This window comes from Pagrus major, chromosome 20 (assembly GCF_040436345.1).
Source record: "Pagrus major chromosome 20, Pma_NU_1.0".
Lineage (NCBI taxonomy): Eukaryota > Metazoa > Chordata > Actinopteri > Spariformes > Sparidae > Pagrus > Pagrus major.
Genome location: NC_133234.1, coordinates 7,001,891 through 7,027,927, shown reverse-complemented (window position 1 = coordinate 7,027,927; position 26,037 = coordinate 7,001,891). Strand labels below are relative to the sequence as shown.

The 26,037-nt window shown below is 39.4% G+C and overlaps 1 protein-coding gene across 1 annotated transcript in view; it reads left to right on the top strand.

Annotated features, from left to right (window-relative positions):
• LOC141015848 (urotensin-2 receptor) overlaps nucleotides 1-25,401 on the top strand; it is a 49,525-nt gene extending 24,124 nt beyond the window's left edge. Inside the window, exon 4 of the mRNA XM_073490064.1 lies at nucleotides 25,228-25,401. The gene's annotated coding sequence lies outside the window, so the exon portion shown is untranslated. The remainder of the gene's footprint in view (nucleotides 1-25,227) is intronic.
• The last annotated feature ends 636 nt before the right edge of the window (nucleotides 25,402-26,037 follow it).

The following is a 26,037-nucleotide window of genomic DNA, read 5'->3' as shown; positions in this document are numbered from 1 at the left end:
GCCAAAATCACTTAAGATTTCAGGTTGTAGGGTATCCTTACTCTACACTTTACTGCACCTCTCCATCCCGCATGCATCATTCATACTCGTGCCTTATTTTTGCATGAGTCACTTTCTGAGCATTTGAGCTGTTTGAATACATTTGTAGATGTAACTAATTAGTGGAGGGTGAGTCTACTGTAGCCTATAGTGTCTCTGTACTCTTTGGCCCAGGGCAACATCAACAGTGTCACTGAGGTTAAAGCAGTGTGAGCCGAGAATGTGAGGACATGTTAATCATTTATATTGCTCATTCACTCAGAAAAATCGTTTCAAAAATTTCTAGTTTAAGAGATGTTGCATTTTAAACTAGAAAAAAAACCATTAGACATTTGCAGTACTTTAATTAGCATGAATACAGTAGCCTATGGAATAAATAAATGTAACTCAAATGGCACTCAGCAGTCGTCTTTTGCACTCACTCATAGATAGCAGCCACCTAAATACACCTATTTTCTGTCAAGATCTATGCATTATTCCATGAGAAATTAACAAAAATGTCCAAAAAGGCCCTATCTCACACTGTTAAAGAAAGTGAGAAAAAATTCCTGGGTCTGTTCTCTTATCTGGATCCACACCACAAGTTAATGTGGTCTATTCTGGGCCATCCTCTATCCAAGTTTTGTGGAAATGTGTTCAGTAGATTTTGTGTAACCCTGCAGACAAACCAACAAACAGACACGGGTGAAAATGTAACCTCCTGGTGGAGGTAATAATGGTAGTGGTTTCCATGCAGCCAAACTCACAATGACAATGCCAACATGCTTAAAACGCATTAAACCATCTTGGTGTTCCAACATCCTAACATTTGGTAATTAGTACTGTGACAGACATCATCCTTCGTCGAACAGTCGCAGTTTGACTAAGTTTAGGCAACAAAACTATTGGGTTAGGTTTAGGAAAAGATCATGGTTTAAAATGAGTAAGTTATGTAACATGCTTACCTATCTATGGTATGTACGTTACTGAAGTTACATTAATATATATTACATTATAAAGTTAAAATAACTTTATAAAAAAAATAACTTTTGCAGTCTCCTGGGTGAAAGTCCTGTGTTTGTTTGAGCCACCCAAGCCTACTCCTAATGTGGACTTTGTCGCTCTTTATACTACTTTGTCTAACTTCCTCCTTTGCAGCTTTAATAATTACTATGACCATAAGGGGTCGCCACCTAATAATAAGTTTAAATATAGGTTGTAATAAGCTGCTTCCACAGTATGGTTGTTTTTTGATAAGGACAAGCTTTTTTAAATGCTCCGTAGAGTTGAAGGGAACTGCAGAATTGGGTAATAATTTTCTGTGGGTTCATCTTTATAAATGACCCTCTTCAGGTTACACATAGCCAGTATACCCTACTTTGATATAAAAACATTGGTTAGTGCAGCTCTTAACCTGATGATGGGGCTAGATAAAAAGTTGGGATCATCAAAGCCAATACAGTACACATGCTCAACTAAATTTAATGGCAATCCACCTATTATTTGAGATATCTCTGTTTGAACCGCAGTGGACCAACCCACCAACTGATATTCAAATCCCTAGAGTCCTAAAAAGTAACAAAGAAGTTCAAACTTCTAGGTGAATATGAGTCTATTAAGGCCTATATAGCAGTAGGAGGTGGTGAATTCAACACCATTTATGTTGGGTATGTAAGGAAAACAAGGCTAAGGGGGGTTCCAGTAGCTTTAGAGGGCAGAGCAGCGAGTTCAAAACAGGGCTGGAAAGCTCAGGGTCTGCTGTTGTGTTTCTCTCCTGAGGCACCTGAACCAATCCCAAGGTTGCTTGTGCTGTCAGAGGGCAGCAGACTCAAACAGACTCTCTCTTTCACACACTCAAATGTTTTTGGCATTAGGGGCCCCAGATAGACAACGAATGATAGCTGGAGCTCTAGCCAATGGAGAAGACAAATGATGCCTGAGCAGACTGCAGCCCCTTGTGCAGAACTTTTACCCTCATAAAACACTCTCACACACAAGCTGGCCAGCAAAGTGGGGAGTGAAAGGCAGATAGAGATGGGGGGAGAGGAAGCGTAATCAAGACATTTGAAGTGGTGAAGGATAGAAATTAGAATATCTGGCAGAGTGCAGAACCTGTAACTTGAGAAATAAATGTCTCAGACAACTAATGAAAGTCAAGAAGGAGCACTCACTGGGTTTGATCTGGATGATTAATAATGCTGAATATTTTAATGTTCATCCGTCAGAGGCTGAGATTAAATGTTTCTTACTGATGGTTCTCACAGACTAATTGTGCTGTGAGACTCATTTGCTCAGAGAAGGCCACAACTTCATTTAGTATGCCACAACTACAAATACAAATAGAAGGCTTTACAGGGACAAGAGTATAAATGGTTTTTACGGTCATGAACTCTTTGTCTCCCACAGGCACACACACACACACACACACACACACACACTCTCTCTCATCAGAATCAGAAATCCCAAATGCACTCAAACTAATCTCGAATTCCTCGGTCATTATTCCATTTGAATAACATGAAAACAAGGAATAACAGCTTAGACTCAGAGGGATGGAAACTATTCACCTCATTTTTAATCTTGAATCTCTGATTGTTTTTATTCAGAAAATTCAAAAATGTGCCAAAGGCTTTGAAACCTTCACTTATTTTCAGCACAAATCAGACACGTCACATAGATTTTTTGTCATTTAAAGAAACATATTTTGTGTTTCCCTAACGGAAATAAAAACATACCAGTCTGTGAGAATGTGGCCTCAGTGTACTGTCAATCTGGAATTTCAATCAAACCCCACAAGCAGCATTCCCAGCACATTCATATAAGTAAAGCTTCATGTGAGTTTTTCTTTGTACTTAAAGGTCCCATTTGTAAAATATCTGATTGTTGAGTCTCATTGCCAAGTCGTCAAACTGATCTTTTTGATTGATGGATGACCTGGCCTATCAGTCCAATGCATTGGTAACTGATGACTTGAAATGAGACTCAACAATCAACTCTCTTACAAATCTATATCTATCTAATATTTAAACTCAGTAATTCTGGGTAAATTTATGTTTTATCATCAACAGGGGCAGAAGAAGAAATTAACTACAGTATCACCAGGATCTAGGTCAAATAATACCAACTTCTCCTTCCGCCTGTCATAGTCATATGCTAATAACAGCTCTAGACGCCATCTACAGCTCAGGTAGAGCCTTTTCAGTTCTCAGAACAGCAAGAACACTATGTGATATGGAATGAGGAATTGGAGTTATGGAGGCAACACCACTAACTTAAGCCTCTGAAATGTAATCACAATACAGAACATGATGAGATTTATGCAGTGGTGGTCTGAAGAAGAGGAGAAGAGAGGTGCCTTCAGTCCTATTTTAATGGCAGACTATTATCCAGGTACAGCATGAGAGACAGTATTGCTTTTGGTGTGAAAGTGATTCACTATCAGTGTCTTATTGGTATCAGTGATACCAGCCTGGGTTTTACTTGGTATTGGATCAGAGAGGAAATCAGTGGTACATCACTACTAATAGACTTACCTAGGTCCGAATCTGGACCCGGAGCTGTAACTGATCAATTATTGAGAATTGTTATAATTTTACAGAGTGCTTGATTTGTAAGAGGTGCTTTTTTAGCTCACTACTTTGTATAGTGTATGTTGAAATCACCGTGACATTAGTTACTTCTGAGTAGAAAACTGGCAGTGCTCTGCCTTATCTGACACTTCTTTTGCCAGCTTCATGCTTTGCTAGCTTCTTTGATATCTAAGCAACAGAAATCTCAGACTAATTGCTACTTTTGGGTAAACTCAAGCTATCATTTACTTTAATCTGTGGCCCAACAGTTAAATTAGGTCTCCAACATAGCGTTCGTGAAAGTTTTGTTAGTATTAAGATATGACAGCATCAAACATGCATTTTAGATTGGATTAGATGTATACACTTTGAGATAGCATCATTAAAAAAAGCGTGATGCAGGGCTTTTCTACCCAGAAGTTATTCTCAATCCCAAACACACCGTCCTGCTGCTGGAAATACTCACTAATGCACCAAAGCCATGGCTGACAATGGGCTCTAATACATTACATCCTGTTTGATTAATTTGCTAAAAAAACTACACTGACCAGCCGTTTTAGAAAATAATTGTGCACTTTTATTCATTAAAAGTATACATTTGTGAGCTCTTTAGTTCGATTTATGTCTTCATTAATGGGTTTGGGGCTGAGTGCCAGATAACTGGTCATAAACCAAAGTGTTGGGCACAATGAAATTTTGACCCTCTTGTGGGACAACAAGATAATGTATCCTCTGTAGGGACCTTGAATATTTGTTGCACACTTTTGAACAATCCATGAAACAGTTTTTCAATTTTTCACTCTGGGCAAAGTGGCAAACAGACAGACCAACCAAAATTGCCCCTCATTTAACCACACTGCTAGCATTGCTAAAAATACTAGATACTATAGTTCTTCCAATTGCATCTTTCATTAGTCCCTTTTGCCTGGTGGAATTCTTGTAGTCTCTAAGCATGTCAAGACAAAACCCTGATGATGTCATCTAAGATTTAACAAGTCCTCTAGACAACTGCTTTTACTGGCTGAGTAGTAGTCCCTATGACCTGGGGGAGAATAAAGAAAGGAATGAAAGATTTATTCAAATTATTATCTTAAATGCACAAAATATAACTTCTGCCACTTATGATCTCTCTCCCAAAACAATTAAAACAAAAGAAATGTCACTCAGAAATGTAGGAGTGTTCACAGACAAGGTAATACGTTTAATGTTACGTTGAATCAAACTTCCTTCCTCACTCATGTTTCCCCAGAAGTTACAGCTACAGGCGACCAAATGAAAGTTGACAGTTGTATTGTGTAAAAATGGCTGATTGCTCTGGGTGTGAACATTGTTGGAAACATTTGAGATAATGCAAGCACACAACTAAAAATATATAACAAAAGTCCAGTCGTTTTAAGACATTTTAATGTAAAAATGTTACATATAATATATTTGAGTCTTTTGTTTTACAAGATGAATGTGAGTTATTGTAGCTACCATAGATCTCCTATGTTGCTGTTTCATGTGGATTGGCTCAGTTTATAAATAAAGTAACAGCTTTAGTGACTCTACTGGATTCTCCTTATGATGGCCTGAACTCCAAGGGCATTATCATTTGGTCCAAACCAAGGACGTTTGTTTACTCTTAGCTGAGTTTAAAGGCACTTTCACCCAACATGATATTGACTCTGATGTTGTGTTTTGGCAAAGAAGTCGTTCATCTCTCAGCAGCTTATTTTTCTTCTAATAAGATCCATTTAACTGGAGTCACCACATTAAGATGAAAGCCTTGTTTTGATGTGAGCCAAAGCCAAAATAAATACAAAAAATTAAACCCTCACTCAAAAAAACGAAGGTCAACAAATACAGAAAGGCATAGAGGACAGAAATGTAATGGGTAATGGCTGTTAACATGCACTTGACTCAGGAGCTCTGTAATCAGAAAATTGGTCATAATCTAGATGGTAAAAATGTAAAGCTTTATTACGTATTTGTCTAACTGCAAGCATCTCAGCCTTCTGCTGCTTTATTAGATAGCATACAACAGCAAGTGACAAGGAGGGAGAATGACACTGAATGCAAAGCGTGAGCAATAAGTGAAAGGACATTTTGAGTACATCCTGCAAACCTTCACCTGCTGAGCCAGCAGGGCCCCTCAGAGTTCAAGCCCTTTGGAGATTAAAAGTCTACAGCAACAACCTGACACTGTGGATTATTCTGAATCAGACCCCTACACCTGCCTCAGAAAACTTTGCATATAGGTACCTATAAATCTGTTGACACGCAGCGTGTTGCATCTCAATTATGGCAGTGCAGATGCTGCATTATAACTAAACATTCTCCTTGTGAACCCAGGCATGATGAAATCTCATAAACATCCTGCCAGTCTTCATCTCGCCCAGGTAAATAGATTATCCATTGGAATTAAGTAGTGAATCCAAGCAGTTAGGCATGATGGGACCATATGCGAGAGGTGGACCGAGCCTATTGAAAGATGAGCGTACAGCAGGAGGGAGGACGGTGGAGGAGGAGGAGGAGGAGGAGGAGGAGGAGGAGGAGGAGGAGGAGGATAGCTTGAGGGAGGAAGCGGGTGATGGTAGACAGATGCAGGGCTTATTACAATCAGATCACACAGGGTGAAGGTTGGGGTGACTTGCACGTGCAGTTTCCTTAATGGGAACTTTTCCCAGCTCCCCACAGTGATTCTTTCAACACGGAGCCAAAACACACAAACAAACAGGAACATGCAGCAGATGCTGAGCCACACATTCCTGCACACACACACTTAAGATGTCAAAATGAAATTATCGGTGTTTCATCCAGATACTCAAAACTATACTGAACTTGAATTGACTGAATGACGTAACAGCAACTCTACCTGTGGAGAGACAAATTGGTTTGCTCAAAGAGCGGTGGGAGTGTTTCCACCAAAGGTCAACCATCCATATTGCAGCACTTAAAGCCTGTTTTTTTTTTTTTAATCATCATCATGTGAAACAACAGGGGCAACATTTCTGCTGGTAACTTGTTGCTTTTGCCACCAAAGCAACCACATGTTATGTCCACATCATAAGGAAGCTAATGTAGGCATATGATAATAACCAACGCAAATTCTATACCTATATCAAATTTTTTCCTTTTTTTGTCTTTATCAGCTTCTTCATAGGCTAGATTTGTAAAGTTTTTTTTGCTTAATTCTATGTCCTTTTTTTGTTGTTCATGGACAGGCCCTAGAAGACACATTAAGCTCCAACCAATGTTTGTACTATATTTATATTGTTATACTATTCCTATCGTGAACATGCACGTTTTGATTGATATATGAAATTTTTCCTATCATGATGTTTTGAAAAGGCCCACCTTTTGTAGGCCCACAGTACCATGTAGTTCTACTGTCTAATTCAGGAGTGTTTTCGTTCAGTAACGTGACTTTATTGGTCCAGGTGTGTGTGATCGTATTTTGAGTGATGTAATGTGACCTAATTGGTCCACATGGGTCGACCAACCTCTTTAAGATGGCCCCCCCCTATTGTCTTGTAAGGTAACCTGATGAAATTCCGAGTACCAAACTGTTGTTATTAAAATGAATTGCAAGTGAGGTGAACAGTGTACGGGAGTTTTTTCCTGACTGTGCTGGTGCTCTGAAGACTTTCAGTAAGGAGCACCAGTGCTAATAGTGGAAAAAGTCCATCTGAAGCCCTGACACCTATGGACAGGTGACAAGTTAAGAGAAACTAGAATGAGACCTCGTGGTTGTATGCCTCCACCAACCAGTCAAGCTGCAGTTTACATCCATGTCTGTCCAGACTCATATAAGACTTTGAAGGATAAAAAAAAGTATTCAATGTATTATTTGGCAAAATGGAATTCATTATCAAGCTATTTGACAGGAATGATTCCAGTGAGTACTCCCTGGTAAGAAACATGTTGTCCTCACTTAGAGACTATTTTTACAGAGGAGTACAAAGGACTTACAGAGTCTTCGTCTGGTGGTGCAACGACAATCACCTGAAGCAAAATATTAGCAAAACCAATGAGCTTGTGGTGGTTACAATGCTTCAAAATTGGATGTTGCTGCGAAGAAGCTACAAATTCTAAAATGTGGATGCTTCACACTCATGTTCAACTCAGAAGAGCCATACAATCAACATGGTTTCAAGGTGGAAACTCAAGATAAGTGTCACCATCTGACCAAATGTGAAATATGGTCACAATCTTCCCTTCTGGTCCTGAGTTATGTGAGTTATATGTTATGTGTTGAATAATGGCAAGAAAAGTGTTTTTTGCTGAACATTATGACGTCACAGTGACATTTGTGTGATATTTTGTCATAAATAGCAAATTATTTCTTGAGTTATGGCCTAAAACGTTTTTGTGATATCACAGTGACTTTTGACATTTTACCACCAAATTCAAATCAGACATCCTTGAGTTCAACCCCAAAAACAAATTGCCTCCACAAATGGCTGTAGCCAGCATAAAGTCATTAAAATAACATTTTAAAAATGCGTGGAGGAAATGACAAATGCAGATGGTTCTGTGCAGGGCAGCAGGGCTGGGCATTATGAGTCTGAAAATGATGTAATTTAAAAGCTATGACCTTAACTTAATAAGGGAATATGTTTTGGAAGTCTGGTGGTGCAAATTCCATCTGCTGAGGTCTACATGGTCTTCGTGTGATGCAGTCAAATGCTCCAGAAAAAGTTGAGCTCGTGTAGGATTGTTCTGTCCGCTGCCTTTTGCAAGACCAAGAATGAGTTGTCAAACTCATTGACTTACATTGACTTGCTCTAGTTTCTCACCCTAACGTATGTATTGATTAAGATCTGACCCCTTGTGCTCCTAGTGAGTTAGTTTATTGATAATCAATATCAATTTCACCAGCAGAGAGGAGAAGAAATGGACATAAACAGTCATTTTCAACTTCCCCACTTTTTCTGAGGCAAATAAGTAAGCTTAGTCTCGATGTTGAACTTTCTCAATAGAAGCAGTGTAACCTGGATTATTCTATAGTTATTTTATTTGCATAAGCTGGATACCTAAGTGACATCACAGATAAGGCTTCAACAACATCCTTGCACAGTCTGCAAAAACTGAGCGAGGAGAAACAGCTTCAAAAAGTTGTTAGGGTTCCAAACTGCAAGGAGTTTGTGACAGCTATCAGATGTTATTACAGCAGGCTGGTTTAATCCTGTCAAGACGCCATTTAACGCCGTCCATACAACTTTGATTGTTGAAAGAAGTTAAGGCTACACTGTACTGTGCTACAGGAAGTGTCACAGGCAATCTCTTCCCGGCGTTGTTCGTGAGGTCACCTGCAGTGCCTTTGCATTGATCTGGTGGCAAACTGAAGCAGCTTCCTGTCAGGACAGCTTCTCTTCTCTCTGTTCTCACTTGTTGTTACACTACATCAGACAGTGGAGTACATTCAAAAGCCAGAGGCATGTTGTTTTCCAGAATTCATCGCAGAGTCTCCCAGGCATAGAGCAAGTCTTCATCTGCACAATCAGACACTTCAAAGATGTTGAGTTCAGCGACAGCAGGGTTTATCTTTTATTAACTAGGTGTTAATGATATATCGCTGCCTTTCTTCTCCAGGTATTATGACGCATACAGATGCGACTGTGACATTATTTGTGTTCAGATGAGAGCTAGAGGAAATGTTTGATTATGGAAAGAAATTGTAGAATTAAGAATCTTTTAAATCAATCTGAACATTGAATTTGTCCCTGGGAAATGTAAACTATAATGATTTAAGCAATTTAAGATGTCTTTCCATTTATTATATTAAGCATTGTCCTGTTAAAGAGTAACTTAAAGTGTCTCTTTGTGACAATTTGCAGTAATTGCACATATTAATCACTTTTTATTGGCCATATGTGAGGGGATTGTAGCATGAATGAAAAATTAGACCATACCCATCCCTCTCGGTTGCCGATACAAGCGTGGGGACAATTTGTTTCATTTGTTTAATGCAGCTGGACTGTGTTCTTTGTGAAGGACAAGTGTCTGAATGTCAGCGACAGTCCAAAGGATGTGCCTCTCTCCGCTCCACTAACAGAGACCAAGCCGATTTAACACTAAATGAAAGCAATATCTCAGTCCCCCCCATACACCACACCTCAGCCATATAAACCTAGAAATATACTGTCAGTGGTGGAGACAGTGTGAAAGATTGTTTGCATGCAGCTGAGAGTAGCAGTAGTAGGAACATTTTAATTGCTGTATCGTAGGCAACTGGATGTGTTTCAGTTTCTTGAAGAGATTTCACCTCTCATCCAAGAGGCTTCCTCAGTTCTAACTTACTGGAGGGGAGTTGGCAGGCTTTTAAACTTTGTGTGGGAGTGTCCTCACAGAGTCATTAAGGACAAGTGTGAGCTCTGAGTTTCAGAGTTGTTAGGACCACTTGTGGGTCGTTGACCCAACCTGCCTTCATGTGAGTTGCTAGGGATAGGTGAGCCAGGTGTGAATGATTGTTAAGCTGTCTGGGGAGAGAACTCAGTACTGCATTGTAGGTGGGTGATAAGTAATGTCTTAGGCCACCTCCTCTGTTCAAAGACGGTTGTTCCAGTTTTACATCGATGGATTCTTTTAGTCCTCTTTGCCTGGGTGTTTTGTCCATATCCATCCTAAGGAAAAACACACAGTACTTAAAATCTGTGGTTACGCAAACTGGACCTTTGTCAAAACCGCTAAAAGATCCTGAGCAGACAGGGAGGAGGAGACGAGAAAACGTAACAACATCGTCATTCCCTATGTTGCGCAAACATCTGAGAAACTCAGGAGGATCTTTAATAAACATCATATCCCAGTTCACTTCAAACCTACAAACACGCTGAGGCAGAAACTTGTCCATCCTAAAGACTAAACACCCAGGCATAAACAGAGTAATGTAGTTTATGCTGTTCAATGCAGCCAGGACTGAACAGATTTGTACACTGGGGAGACAAAACAACCTCTTCATAAACGAATGGCACAACAAAGGAGGCCAACTTCTCAGGTCCACCCTCTGCTGTCCACTTACATCTGTAGGAGAAAAATCATTCCATACTTGTGTATTAGGAGGGTACTTTCACAAGGCCCATGGAGCCACTGCTAATAATGTTAGCTAGTTAACTTTCCTCTTTGGCAACTGGAAATTAATTTGAATGTTATTCAGTGCCTGCCTAAGGATATTGCACCAAATCCAATTACCAGCACTGACAGTTAGTGTCTGAGAACACCAATGTGGAAGAAGCTAACAGAACAACATCACAGATATTCTTTCTAAGCAAAACTTAATTTAAAATTTAGTTTGACTTTCGAGAAAAAGGAACAGAAAAGATGGAAAAGAGGAACTGAACTAGTCTTAGTTCAGCCAGTACTCTGATTCATTGTAGAGGTGTTTTGTAAAAGTGGTTTAGTTTTGTCCATTGTTCAGAAGCTTCCTCTGAGTAACGACTACCTTCCGTGATAGGCTGGAAAGTTTTTTGATGTTTGATGATTAAATGTGACACAACAGCACAACTGGAATGTTATCAGCGAGGAGCATATTAAGGTTTGCCATTTCACACGAGCCAGGTTATCGGAAGGGGGAGCTTAATTGAGGATACACTTGTACAAACACACGAGACATGAGGCCAACATACCACACATACCTCAAAATGCCATCATATTTAATTTGAAATGGCATAAGTTCATGAGGAAAATGTCATTAATTCATGTGCACATAGCTTGCAGCTCTAAATGGATATATCTACCTGATACCTCAGCAATAGAAGAAATGTTTTGACATGCATGAATTTACAAGTAAATGGAAAAAGTAATTTACTTAATGACATGCTAAGAGACATTTACAAAGACAAACATACCAGCAAAGAGGAAACACTACTGCAGAGATAAAGACAGAGAGTGTGTAGAACCACATATTTTTCTCTCACAATCACGATGGGGACACAAAGCATTAATGACAGGAGTCTGGTGATAAGAGGCCACATTTCCCAGACTGATGAAAGATGTGGTACAGTAAACAAGTGGATGCAATTACTTTTGAGGCTTTACAGCCCCACACAGACATGTAACTGCAATTTATCACAGGTTTTGTTGCCCAGTTAAAGTGTAGGGTGGGATGTACATGATGAGATCTGTGATTACTGGCTGCAGGTTTAGGGTGAGGCTAAACCCTCAGGAATGAGGAACATGAACTTATTTTCCTTTCTTTACCAAATCAAACGTTGGCTCTGTTGACTCTAGTGAAGCCCGTTGAGAGTCAGAGCCGAATGCTCTGCAGTGTGGAGGAGTTTCTACTCATGTTCATCATTTCAGTGCTGTGGATGAGACGTGTTCTCAGTCAGGATTCTCACAGAAGTAAATTGAGGAAATGTCTAGACCAGGAGCGTAAAACGTATTTTCATCCTGGGCCACATTAGCATTTTGGTTGCTCTCAAAGGGCTTTTGGTAGGTTAGCATACTTGGCTCTGTGTTTGGTGTTAATTGTATTCATTTGACATTGTCACTGCCTCATTAAAAAGAAGATATACCAGCTTGTCTTCATTAAGCACAAATATGAATTCAAGTTCCCGTTTCTCATTAAAATGCCTTCCCTCGGCATGAACTTGTCTAGCCACTCAGCTTGAGTTTCACGGCTGTAAAGCCTTATATTGATGATGACACGCTATCTAACGTATCTTAACATGTAGTGGCTAGATGCCTTAAGAGCATGGATAATCCAGATGCATGCAAGTATATCAGCTTTTGTACATTTACATACTGTAAGTGTTCTGACCTTGGTCACTAGAGGCAACAGTAACATCAAAAGAAGCTAACACACAGCACTGGCTGATTTTTGTATTTATAGATTTTTTTGTGTTGAAATGTGTTGGTTAACAGTTGCCTACTTACACATCCAGCAGACATGAGACAACGCATTATCATCATCATCAAGTAATGCTTACAGTCTCCTGAGTAATAAAGTCCAATATTTCATCTTCGCTTATAGCTAGTAGATGTTTGACCTTCTAGCTAGTTATTAACTTTCTCTTTCTGCTATCCTGTCCTGATCAGTTGTTGTACAGTGGGCTTATCAGAACTACTTTGGTTTAAAGAGCAGCTGGTTAGAAATGGGGTTCATAAGATCTGCAAGACTTACCCAAAACAGTAAAGTTGTGAGCTGCAAAACCAAAACAGTGAGCTTAACAATGCTAACCTAACTAAGGCAAGGGTAGAGTCATGTATCATATTGTCTATGAGTTGGCCACTGCATGCCACTCTTTTTACACTAGCCTATGCATAGTCATTTGATCCATTCCTATATATTAAATAGAGATTAGTGTAGCAGCAGGTAGCGGTGGTCATATCACAGCTTTTATCTTAATATAGCTTATGCATGACCCCTGTCAGATAAAACATAATCATTTGAGTCATTGTTGGTACAGAAAACACTAATTGACACAACTTTTGAGAATGAGGTGTCAACATTTTTCTTAATTTCCATATCCAGTGGATATGGAATATCCATACATCCTATCCTCAGTCCTCTACCAAACAAAGTATTTGTTCCTAGTATTACGTTTCTAAATTCTGGATCTGAACGGACCAGCACAAATCCTACCCAAGGAAAAAAGAAGTCCAGAAAGAGACCCAAAGACAAAACAGGATCAATATAGACTAAGATAAATGTACCCAATCCAAATTGTGGCTTACCCCAACAGAGCCAAATAGGGAGAGAGCACCAACACTGACAGAGACATGATGGGCCACCTTTAATAAGATGCGGCTGAATTGATTCAGCTAGGTATTAGACATATTGAGCCCGCAACAGAATTGGAACTTAGACCCAATCAGAGTGTGAATAATTTGGATACAATGAAATCCAAATCCAAATGAAAACCACTAATTGTAATTAACTGTGCACATATGAATGTGTGCACACAGAGTGTACCATCATAATAATATTTCACATTCAGTAACATTTAGCTTTGTGGAAAGCTTTTGCATTGAAATAATGAAAAATACATTGTATCCTATTCTTACCACTTACCCTACTGAATACTTTAAAAAAAAAGATTGGATTTAGTTTGTCTCCGACAGCCATAACAGGAGGATAAAACAACCGATTTGGAGTTTAGATCTTTCAAGCATTAAGTAATGGAAAATGCCAGGCAGCTTGGTTCCATTAGAGGCAGCCCGGCATCACAGGCACATACACTAATGACACACAAACAAAAAGTGATGAAAGCCTGCCTTTCATTGTGCACTGTAAAAGCCTGACCACGAACACTCAGGAATGACGTTTGAGAGGCAGCTACAAAGAAGAATTTTCCCAGGCCATTTATACCTGCGTAATCAATATTGTGTAACAAAAAGCATGTATACACCATTTGTATGCTAGAGAGCTGAGAGCAGTGTATAACTACAGGGCATGATGGAAGCACTTCACTCAAATAGAAACTCACTTCAGTACCCAACATTCGCCACACTGTTCAAAGATGCTTTCTCAAGGACACTTCTCTAAATGACCATACCTCAAAATCCATTACAGCATGAAGTCAATCAAGATTAATAGGTTATTAATTCACCAACAAGAGATGTTAAATCAAAATCAAATCAAAGTAAGCTTATTGAAATAGACTACTGAAATAATGCCTCAGAGGATGGTACTTTTGTTAAATCAGATTTTCTCCACATTCAATTAACAAATTCCAGCCCGTTCTCACTCCCAATGCGTTGGTCAGTTGCCCTATGCTTCTAAATTTGACGCTGTAGGAACCCCTGTAGTGTCACTTCTTTAAGCAGGAAAAGTCTGAGTCAAAGGGTGGTTGGTTTGGTTGGGTTGGTCATACACTGGACACTTATAAGAGTCAAAAGCGACTTTAAGTTATGTCACACTAGTAACTTAAATTAACTAGTAACACAATCCTTAGACCCGACTTTACTTGATGTGCGATACGTCACTTATGTAACTTAAATTACGAGGCTGAATATTTGAACTTAAAATATAATCTTTTCCTAACCCTAACCAAGTTGTTTTGGTGCCTAAACCTAACTGAACCTCAATCGTTTGACAACATTAATATCCGTCCAAAAGTCATAATATGTTAGGATATGATTCTAGAGGAGAGCATCATAGTTTAAAGCCTGAGGCCACTGACCAAGCTGTTGTATGTGACGAGTTTCACAGTACTCTTGATAATTGCCAGTGACAGAGCAAGCAACTTTCTTTTTATCTCCTCTGTCCAGCCCTTCTGCTTCCCATTGCTAATGCTGCTGTTGCTTAAGGGAGCTGCTTTTGTGACCGACAGCCCTGCGCAGTGCTGAGTATTCCAAACCTCAGCTCAATCAGTGTCCATTAGCCAGCAGCCCTGAGGATCAGAGGGAAACATTCCACAGGGGTCAACTCAATCAAACAACCCTGAGAAAAAATGAATGGAAGACTGTGATCAAGACAGTTTTAAAGTTGGTTGGTACTGCCATTCAGCTGGCTGTTTTGTCAAACATAATGAGAGGAGTATTGCTGAAATTAGGCCTGTGTTGATCTTAAAGGAGATCAAGGTGTCTGAAGTAGACGTGCTGTGCTGGCAAGTTTCATCCAGTCTTATTCGCCTCTGGTCGAAAGAAATGTGACACGTGGATATAAAGATATCCATGCTATACTCTTCCACCTTGACATGAATAGCCAAGGGGAAAGCCATAAATGAACACACACACTGAGGAAAGAGTGTGTGGGAGAGCAAAGAAGGAACAGGGGATAAAAGAGAACCAATAAACCTAACCTCTGATCTTCCAAAAGTGCAATAAGAAAGCTAAGGGACAGTTGTTTAACAGTTGTGGAGAAAGACTAAAGGAACAGTTAATGGAGAAGACAAGACAAGTAACATGTGGAAGAAGAAAAGCTCTCCTGGGTCTTCCACGTTTATATTTTGCTTTGATCAGTTTAAGTGATTTTGATTTGGCTTATCAGATTGTTCTTGAGCACAAGTAAAGCATAGAAATTAAGGCACTACAATTACATCATGTTGTGAATTAGAGCAGTTTTGACTAAGTGCTTAGCAGTAGACCACACACAGTTTAGTAGACCCACAGAGGCAGACGTAGAATAGATACTCCCCTACATTTAAACAAGGTTGTAGAGAGGTCAAAAGCTTCCATCTGATATTCTATTCCAGACTTTAAAGGGAAGGGATAATCTCAGTTTTAGCCCTTCACCGTGTAGTGCGTGACTTTTCCAAAATCCAGCAGAAGTGGGTGTGAGAAGAGGTGTCAGGGTACACAAAGGACACGGCTGAAGTGTGAGGGTGGGGTAGGGGCACATGCAAAGCTGGTGCGCCTGTAGGATTTTGAGAAAAAGGTAGAAGACTGAAGACTACCTTACAGTTAAGCAGATTCCATCAGCATTAATAATTCACCCCAAATCAAAAAGCTAATCCAGTTCTGCACAATTGAAAACAGATCCCCAAAGAGCACAACAGGTTAAACACTCATTAGCTATAGAGAGAAAATTAACAGCTACAAAAGAGGTTTATATTAACAATGAATCGCATAACCACTTGTAACCCACATCCAACAATTACAATCCAGCTCACTTCCCATCATCACAACAGAGCGTTATAGTGTCTTTCAGCTCATTGTTGGTTTTACAGCCACCGAATTGACTGAGTTGTTCTCTCTGTACACTGTACATTCCCTGCCCAGCATTTAACTCAACAGACAGACTAAGCTGGGAACTTGCTAGTCAACATAATGTACCATTTAGCAGTCAAGGACCAGACCTTTCCTTTAGGGGTTGGTAGAGACCAAAAACAGAGCTAAAAGGATAGTGAATATTAGGATACGTTCACCAGGATGCCAAAAAAATCAACTCCAAAAGAATGCTGATGTTGCACTGCATCTGCTGGATGTATTCATAAAAGAAAGAAAATTGAAGGTTCACCATATCAACTTAAAAGGTGACATGTCAATGTTGTGTTTATGTGTTTATTTACACTGCCCCCAAGTGGCCAGATAAAACATCTGTAATTCCAGGTTTGAAATGAGTCAATGTATCATTTCCATGAAAAAATAGTACCAAGAATATCGTACTGGAGGAATGAGTCCCAAAACCTGGAAATCATTTTTGCACTTCCAGTTCTCTCGTCTCGAAGTCAGTGGGATTTTTGAATGGGCTTCGGTTTTCAGTTGAATGACGGAAATAAGGTCCATTTACGTGTCATAAAAGGTGGTAACTTACAATAGCATAATGACACTACAGAGGTTTTCAGGGACATTGAACCTCATCATGTCTTACATGGAGACTTATCCACTCACTAGTCCATCTTTACAAGTGAACTTTAGTTGAGAAACTATTCTAACTGTAACTATTCAAACGAAATACTAACTATACAACTTGTAGACTGATCAATTTATGGTAAAGTGTACCACAGTGTTTGGTGATAGCCAACAGCTAGCTTTTTACTTCTAGTGATTTTATTTTTGCTTCAAAAGTCATAATAGTGGAGTTAATCTATGAATATGATCTTGCTGAATGAAAGTTTATGAAAGTATCATAAACTTGTGTTTTCCACAGACCTTGTGTTCTGCAACAATCCAAAATGCAGTTCAAAAAACCATGGTCAAGGGAACAAGGGCGATGCTAACTTCCTGTTAGCCTACAAAAGTTGGTTATCCCTGCAGCGCTCTGTAAGCACCCATTCACAACTCAATTCACCAAGATGTTGTCCTGCTAGAGCCTTCGCCCTGGTTGTTTAGTTATGACCAGTAGCTAATATAAGCTAAAGTTAGCATAATGCCAGTTGCACATTGCTGTCTACCCAGTGTTTCTGAGTCATTTCACTGACATTATGCCTCTTTTCTACTTTTGCTTATATACACTACATCTTAGCATGTTACATCTAGACATTTGTTTTTTATCAAGAGTAAAACAATAAGCAAAAATATTGTAAAGGCATTTGTGTTCCCCGTTGCTTAAATTCCTCGCTGTCTTGTAGCAAGAACTTGAGGCCACAGTAGGTACTGTTTAGAAAGAGGAACACAGCCTCACTTAAACCTTGAATACCAAGGTTTTTACATAAAAAATGTGAGGAACAGCTCTGGAGGGAGCCTCATCAAAAGTTGAACTATAGGCACATCACACTTTCTTTGACTCGTGGGTCTGCTCTGGGACACATTGCACATTAAAAGCACCAAAACAAAGTCTAAGAAAACTTTGAATTCAAACATACAGTCATGTGTGTTGAGATTTCTTGTTGATGTGCCAGAGTTTGATGAAGTGACATTTAAATATGGGAAGGGATCAAAGAGTGCCCTTGTTGCGACGTTGAAAGTTTCACTCTGACGCATCCCTGGAGTGAAATAGCTCTCAGCGCTGTCCCGTCCTTCTATGATTCAGGCGTCATTACAATTTTCTCTCTATCCTACTTTTAAAGAAAGCTTTTTCAGCGACCTTTCTATACCTCCCTTTGTTCTCGAGAACAAAACCTCAGCCATACTGGCAACCTGTAAGAGCATCCAGGCAGATGTAGACATGAAGAAAGGTTCTTCTGATCTTTACTGCTTTCATAGGGGCTGTTCAGGCACTTGGAAGGGAGCGATGGGTGCATTATAATGCCCCTCTAGTTAGTGGCTTGGAGTCTCACATAGACATGTAGCTGCACAAAGACATAGCTTCTATATGACATTCCTAAACACTACAAAATAACACAAATATACAGTTCCCACTGGAGCACAACAGTGTAAACAGTGCAACACAGCTACTCCTACAGTAATTATGCAGTAGCCAAAAATATATACAGCAGTTCCAGCTGCATTGTTCATGTTGATATGGATTAGCAACTGAAATGATCAATTAGTAGTAGTGTTAATACCTAAACACCGAAGCAAATGTATTACTAATGATGAATAGTTGTTTATATGTGTCTAAGTCCATTCATAATTATTTTTGGTCATGGTGTAATTTGTTGATTTATTAACTATCTGGTACTTTTGCATTAGCAGGGTGCCTCTCATCCAGTTTACAGCGTGCTTTTATCTTGGTTTGTAATTAGATACCATCTACAGAGGCTTCACAGAGGCATACTTGCACATGCACACATTGTAATCCCCCCATCTGTTGTCAAAAAAAATGCATAAAATGGGAAGCAAATATTATTAATAGGCTTTACAAATGTTAGTTTTGCTTTTGTGCTACATACACTGCATATTAATATGCAGCAACAGGAGTGTGTGATACAGTGAGTGATTTTCTGTACACAAGAGCAAGAAAATACCTAATGGTAATCAACAGTGATTATGAATACATCTCATTAATGTATTTATTTTTGTAAAGTGATTTAGTGAAATGAGACATATCAGATGGGGTAAGACTACACATAACTTAATATATTGGGTGAAATGACAGGATTAACACAATAAGGAAAAAGATGCATTGAGAGTTTTGGTGAGTCTGTTGTATAGGATTCATGTGTGTGTAGGAGAGAATGTGCGCGCAAGTGAAGAGGAGTAATGGGGGGTGTATCTATCTACATACCATAATTAGAAATAACTCTATATTGAAACATGTCTGTTTACTAAAATCAACATGTCTTCCTTTGTTTAATGCCATTTGGGCCTTTATTCTTACAGAGTTATAAATTAGTCTATATGCTACTGCAGTGGCAAAGTTTTCTCATCAGTCCTTGTATGGGGATCTGCACTTGCCAATTTAGCTGAGCTGCATTTATCTAAGACAGCCTACTGTGACATCCACAGCTTGTTGAAACTAATCAAAGAGATAAAGTTATAATCCTTTAGATTTCAGTACTGGGTGATTATGCAACACCTGTGGCTACGGTGGTAACAGTAACAGGTAACAGGTGCAGTGTAATTCCACAGCAATTGCTCATTGATCAGCTACTTTTTGAGAAATAGCAACCCGTCCATCTGTTAAGAGAACAGCCAAACAAATTCACATTGTTTTAATAATGAAGTTAGTCAGTAATTGGTCATCATCACCAACACTTATTCTTATTCCAGCAGGTAAAGTAGCAAAGAAGCTTACACTAGGTACAAAGTACAAGAGTCCCAAGCTACGGAGTATTACTATTGTTCTGATAGCTCTGAGAGTCTTTATCGTCATTTTTACTTCTATGACATTACACGCCAGTGCAAAATGCAGAACATGTCATACATATACCATCACAGTGACTTTTTTACAAAGGAACCAAGAGGGGTAAACATGAAGCTATACAGACTGACAGGTAACTCGTTGATTGGATAGTTTTAGCGATTGTCATCCTGCATCATCAGTGCATCATCATGATCCATGTGGGGAAAGTAAACTCTGGTAACTGACAGGAGTTTATGCAGCATTTTAATGCCTCTGATGTGTTTATTTATATTCCCTGGTGTCACAAAGAGCTCTTAAAGAAATAGCTGATTATAAGCATTTATATTACAGGGCTGTAAATCAACTGCAGCTAATGATTAATGGCTAACAGAGACAGGATCTTGTACAGTAATGATTCGGGGCTTATTACTGTGGGAATGCTGTCACACACACTTTTTGCTTTTCATGGACTTAATGAACTGACAAAGTACACGAGTAGGATATAGCACAGCAGTTTTAACAGCTTTTGAAATATTAATCAGGGAAAACACTCACACTGATGTGCATTAGTGTACAATGGTTACCAAATGATTTTATGATTAAATAGGCATATGCATGACAGGTGGATTACAAGATTGATTCTTGAACAGTTCATGATCAGCAAATGGAGCTGTCAGGGATTTAAAATCACATATCTGTTATCAAAAATCTTGTGATTGGTGCAATGGAAGCAGGATGAGAGCTACTTTTCAAGCAGTCTTGGCCTGATTGTTTCTTCCAGAACAGGGTTTGATTGACAGCTTTCTGACCAGCTCAAACCGAACCAAACAAGTAAGGTGTGAAAGCATGGAGACAACTTTACCTTTTTGCACGATTCATAGTTATTCATTGTCAAGTTTAGTTCAAGTTATATAATGCTAACTGTTGATTTTTTTCCTCCTGTCATGCTCAGGGCTGTTAACTTAAATAGATATGGTCACAGATGGAACAACTGTGTTGAAATGCAATCTTCTGTCTGATTATTATTAGCTTACCTGTAATCATTTGTTGGTTAACTAGACTTGTACGGTCAGGTGCCCAGAGGCCCTTGCGGGTGCACACTCAAATATGTGTGTGGCACCTAAAATGCATCCTAGGTGTGCAGCAGCTGTACAGAAACGGTTCCAGCTCAAAGAAAAAAAGAAGAAAAAAAACATTCTGGCCAAGAAAAAATGCTTCAAGCGGCAGTCACAACTGTGGTGGCCGACAGGGTTGCCAGGCTTCACTCCATGACTGCCACGGTTACCTCTGGCCAACCCCCCCAAATCTGTGGTTGGTAAACAGAGGCACATGTGTGCACACACACAATATCGACACACTGTCCTTATAAGTGGTCTGTGTGCATTGGTGTAATTGCATGTGAGGCTGAGGCCTGCGGTGCTGCAAGCCTCAGATAAGAACCAGGCAGCGGGTTGTGTGTTAAGCCAGGCAGGATAAGCCAGGTCTGTATGTCCTGCCAGAGAGGAAGCAAGCAAGAAGCAGAAGCGTAACAGCCAGAGAACCAGTGACACTGACTCACAGGCCCTCATGGTGCAAAAATTGGAGCACAAACTCTGCTTTTATCATCTTTTACCGAGACGTTCAGCCAATATCACCACCTGGCCTAAACACACATTTCTGCGTTCAGATTTAACTTTCTGCACCTCCTGTGGCATATTTCATCCAGAAGTGAAAGTCATCTATTCCAAATGTAAATTTGTTGCCAGCCAGGTTGAGTGTGGTCCAGTGTGTGTGAAATATATAACAATAACAACTGTGACAACCACAATATTTACCCTTTAAATCTTTCTCCCAGCTCTGCCGGGGAGGAGATTTATACCACTCTGCTGCTAATATGTTTCACTTCACAGTCAACCTTACTGAAGCTTTTCTTTAAAGGTGTAGCATGTTACAATAAGCATGCGGAGGGTTACTTCTGTTTTAAAACTAGGTGAATAATTTAAATCTATTGAGTTACAGGAAATGGCAGAGGAAACCACTCTCAGTCAATGAACCCTTCACTTCCTCAGCAGATTGAGATCCACTCATGGTCTCTGATGAGCCCTTTATGATGAGGCCTTGGCAAAGAGGGACAAATGTGCACCTCACTGCCTGACGGCTGCTGCCAAGTGGGCCGTAAGGTGGTTTGGCTGCTACTGAGAGAGCATAGGAGGTGTGGGGGAGCAGGACAGTAGCAAAAATGAGAGGGGTTTAGCGAGGGTAATGAAGGAGACACATCAGTGATAGGGCTCACAGCCAAATAGCAAGTCAACAGGTGGCCAATGAACAGCTGGACTGATGGCCTAGGGAACAGAGTGACTCAGGTTTCTATTTTCTGCCCACTGCTATTCAAACAGCAAAAGAACTTGACTCTATTGCTGCAAGCATTAGAGTCAAAGAAGACAGTCAGCAACCTAATCTTCTCAGTGCTGTAAGACTTGCTTCTAAAGGAGGATAACCGTTTTCCATCAAGTGAACCTCTGTTTTATAAAATTTAACTATAATTCAATTAATATCAGAATATTGCACCTCTCAAACACGCCAGGCTTTTTTTCTCTGTCAAATACTTTTCAACAACTTTATAAGATGAAGTAAGAAAGTAAGAGATCTGCTTTTATAGTAAATTGAAGTATGTGTGATACTGTTGTGCAACCATTTTCCTGCTGTAAGAGGACTGACTGGACTATCTAAAGCTGGAAGGAACTAAGCCTATTAAATTACTACATATTTATTGTCTTGAATAACAGTAACATTAATTTAACTACGATAAGACAAACATTTTCATCCCGCGCAGGAAAATCAGTACAGATAAAGTACAAAAGCAGATGCAGTCAGTACAGATAGGGAACCGTTACAGGTGTACCAGGCATTTTTCATGCCAATGGCAACAGCACTATATAATGGAAAGAGTCTACGTGCCGCTGCTGTGTGCCAAGTCGTGTGTGTTTGAGTGACTTTTCTGCACCTTTTAATGATAAAGCTCCAACATTTACTGGGCAGGATAATACTGGATGTTCCAGCGAAAGCCCAGAAAGAGTCTTGTTAAGTGGATGTGGAAAGAGTGACATGAGCATCACTTCAACTAGCACCTGCACATGCTATCACACACTCACACATACACGCCTTTGCACACATGTCAGTTGAAAGTAACAGTACGGTCCAGTTGTATCAGAAAGAAATCCATTTTCTGTACATGTTATAAAACAAGCATGCGATCCCTTTTATAATACAAAGAGTAATACATTTCCTTGAATGTCGATGTTTTACAGATGTCTCTTTTATAACAGTGGTCTGGTGGTTAAATTGCTTTTTGCGCTTTCAAGAGATTTGTTCGTTCCAACATGTCAACTTGGATGTCCTAGATAAAAGATTGTACTGCCCCTCTATTTTTACTTTTATTGAATAGTACAGCTGAATATAGGAGACATGTAGCAAAGTGTTTGTAATTGTCTTACAATTTAATAATAAACATGTTTTATGATGCTATTAATAACACTTATATAGTCCGATTAACACATAATGATGTTAATAAGAATCTCTTAAGGATTTACAAAGGCCTCATTACCGATTAACTAAGGATCTTGGTATGCAGTGTTATCTTGTTAGCTTTAGACAGGGCCAGGCAATTTGTTTTTCCTTGTTTCCAGTCTCACTGCTTAGCTAACCTAACTAGCAGACACATATTGTATGTACAAATCCTGACTTGAAGTGACATAGAGCCAGAGATGCTCTATCTGTGCAATTTCTTGTTTCTTTAATTAAAAATATCATGAATACCTTCCTGTTTGCAATCTCAGTAAACATGATGTGAATGGAATGATGATGCAGTACTAATTAAACTTTCAGATCAAGGATTCAAATATTATTATTCAAATGAATGGCACAGGTAATATTATGGTGATCGGCATTTTCCTTCCTTCTTCAGTTTGTTTTCTTATGCCTTCACTTAAACAACATGCAGCAGTCAGAAAATTAATTAATACATGAGGTTTTCTTTATTGCGGTGAAATTTAATTTCATTCACTGACCTTACTCTGAGTCACTCTCAGAGTAAGGGCAGTGATGTCTGCCAGTCCTCTAGTTGAAAAGGAAAATTAAGTTGGGAGTAGAACATAATAATCGAGTTGATTATAGATGCCTTTATTCAGCCATGAGTAGACCTGACTTGAGCTACACTGAAGGAAGAAGAACAAGAAATTCAATAGGTCCTAAAGTTATCCAACAGCAACATCAAACATGACCACTGTCACTTGCCATCTCAGAGTACTTAATGCTGTTTCTCTTTACATCTTGCTGCATAGAACCTGCTGTGATTACTATACTGTTAGTTTCTGTGAGATTAATGATGGTTGATGTGAAGTCTCGTATGGATGCCACATGCTGTATGTGCTATAATAAGATATCTGTGTGTATCAAAGCGTGGGAATTGTTTATTAACTATTTGGGTAGTGGGGATAAATCTTATGAAGCAGATGAACAGTCACTGAATGAATATATTTGCATCTGACCCACTTTCATTTGATTTAAATAAGCACAAAAGAAGTTAATATGTGGATACAGTTGTATAACCCTAACCCTACCCAGCAAAGTTGTTTGGAATGTCATGACGCATGTCTGGAGGCATACATGTGGCTACAGCAAAAACATTATAGGCTAGGGGAGAGCCTATAATACCCCCCGTCTTCTAATTCATGAGAGATTCAGTTGAGCAGACTGGTTTGGCAGTGTGGAGAAGAGAGATGAGGGGCCCGGAGCTGTTAAACTATATATTCTTAGTATGCTATTTTCAACAACAGTACGGTGTTTCTGCAGCTATACTACTTCCGGTACTTCTTGTTGGATTGTTGATTTCGGAAAGTTACATAAATTGTCCAACACACACCCCCCATATTTAACATCACAAATGTGTGGTGGTATATGGACACCGTTTTACCATCTGACAAGAACTTCATGATTCACCATTTTTCTTGTTTTTTTTAATGGAGCTAAAAAATAGTTATTTAGCGTTTTCAGTTGAAACTGAGTTATAACCTTTAGATAATTACAGTAACAGATATATATTTTCTTCTGTCAAAAAATAAAAAGAATCTATACACCTCTACAAAAAGTCTCATTGTGGAAAGACATGTTTAGTCTGAAGCATTTATACATAATGTATGAGGATAACTGTGTTTGGTGTGAACGAAACACCTGAGGGATAATGGCAGTGGAACCAAAGACACTGTAATCTGACACTGCAAGGCAATCCTGTTAACTCTGCTCTCTAAATCGTGCTTTAATGATTTCTTTGAGTTAGAATTCTCCTCTTTCTTTGAGTGTGTGCGTGTGTGTTCTGCCTACCTTTCTGAATGCAGACAGGAACTCAAAACTGCTTCCTTGCTATTTTTACCAGCACACTGTTTCGAAAGAGAACAAGTAATGCAAACAGTTGGGATTGTGTGTGTGTGTGTATGTACTGTATATGTGTATGTCTGTGTGTGTGTGTGTGTGTGTGTGTGTGTGTGTGTGTTTGTGTGAGTGTGTGTGGGTGTTCAGAGGATTTACAACTGCAATATTAATAGCCTGTCCTGTGTCTCCCTGATACAGATATAGCTGAGCTGTGCTGGCTGAAGGAGAGGAAGAAAGGACAGAAAGAAACCTGTTGGAGATGACAAACACAGTAGCAGACCCTGAACTCCCCATCATCACAACTGTGGAAGAGGACGAAGACGTTTCCTTTGTATTTGTATAGTTCAGTACGTGTGGACACAATAGGATGGTATGAGCACCAGCAGGAACTGAATGAGCTGGTAGCTGCAGTTGGAGACTGTGTGCAAACTAGAAGTCTATTTATTTGTCACTCACAGAACTTTCCTGTGTCCGAAGAAGAAAGATCAGCGTCTTACATTACAAAAACTTTTCAACTTTTGTGCTTTCTCTTATGTTTACCCTCTGTCCCTCTCACAGTGCATTGTGTCTGCCTTCAAGGGAAAGTGTCTTTGAAACTGTAATTTCTTTGTGATGGAGAGAAGTTGGCAACAGGGGGGTTATGCTGTCGACACACAGGTGAGATAAGGGCAGCATTATCGAGGCATCAGTGGTTTGATTCACAAAAAAAGGAAACTGTGTTTAAATGTCAGTCAAGCTGAAGTGAAAAAAAGTGTCTGGCATGTGATATTTTAAATCCATGACAGATCAAAATGCGTGAAAGAGCTTTCACTGTAACAAATGACTGCTTTTAGAGGACATCTGGAACGCTCGTGTTTTAATGATACGGCAGAGTTCAGCCCCCTCATTCATTTGAATGGGACCACCACGCCAAGAAGAGGCAAAAACAGTTGTCTAACAAGTTGAATCTGACTCAGCATGATGTGACGTCATCCAGCTGTGATGCAGCTATCATATACGTGCAAAGGC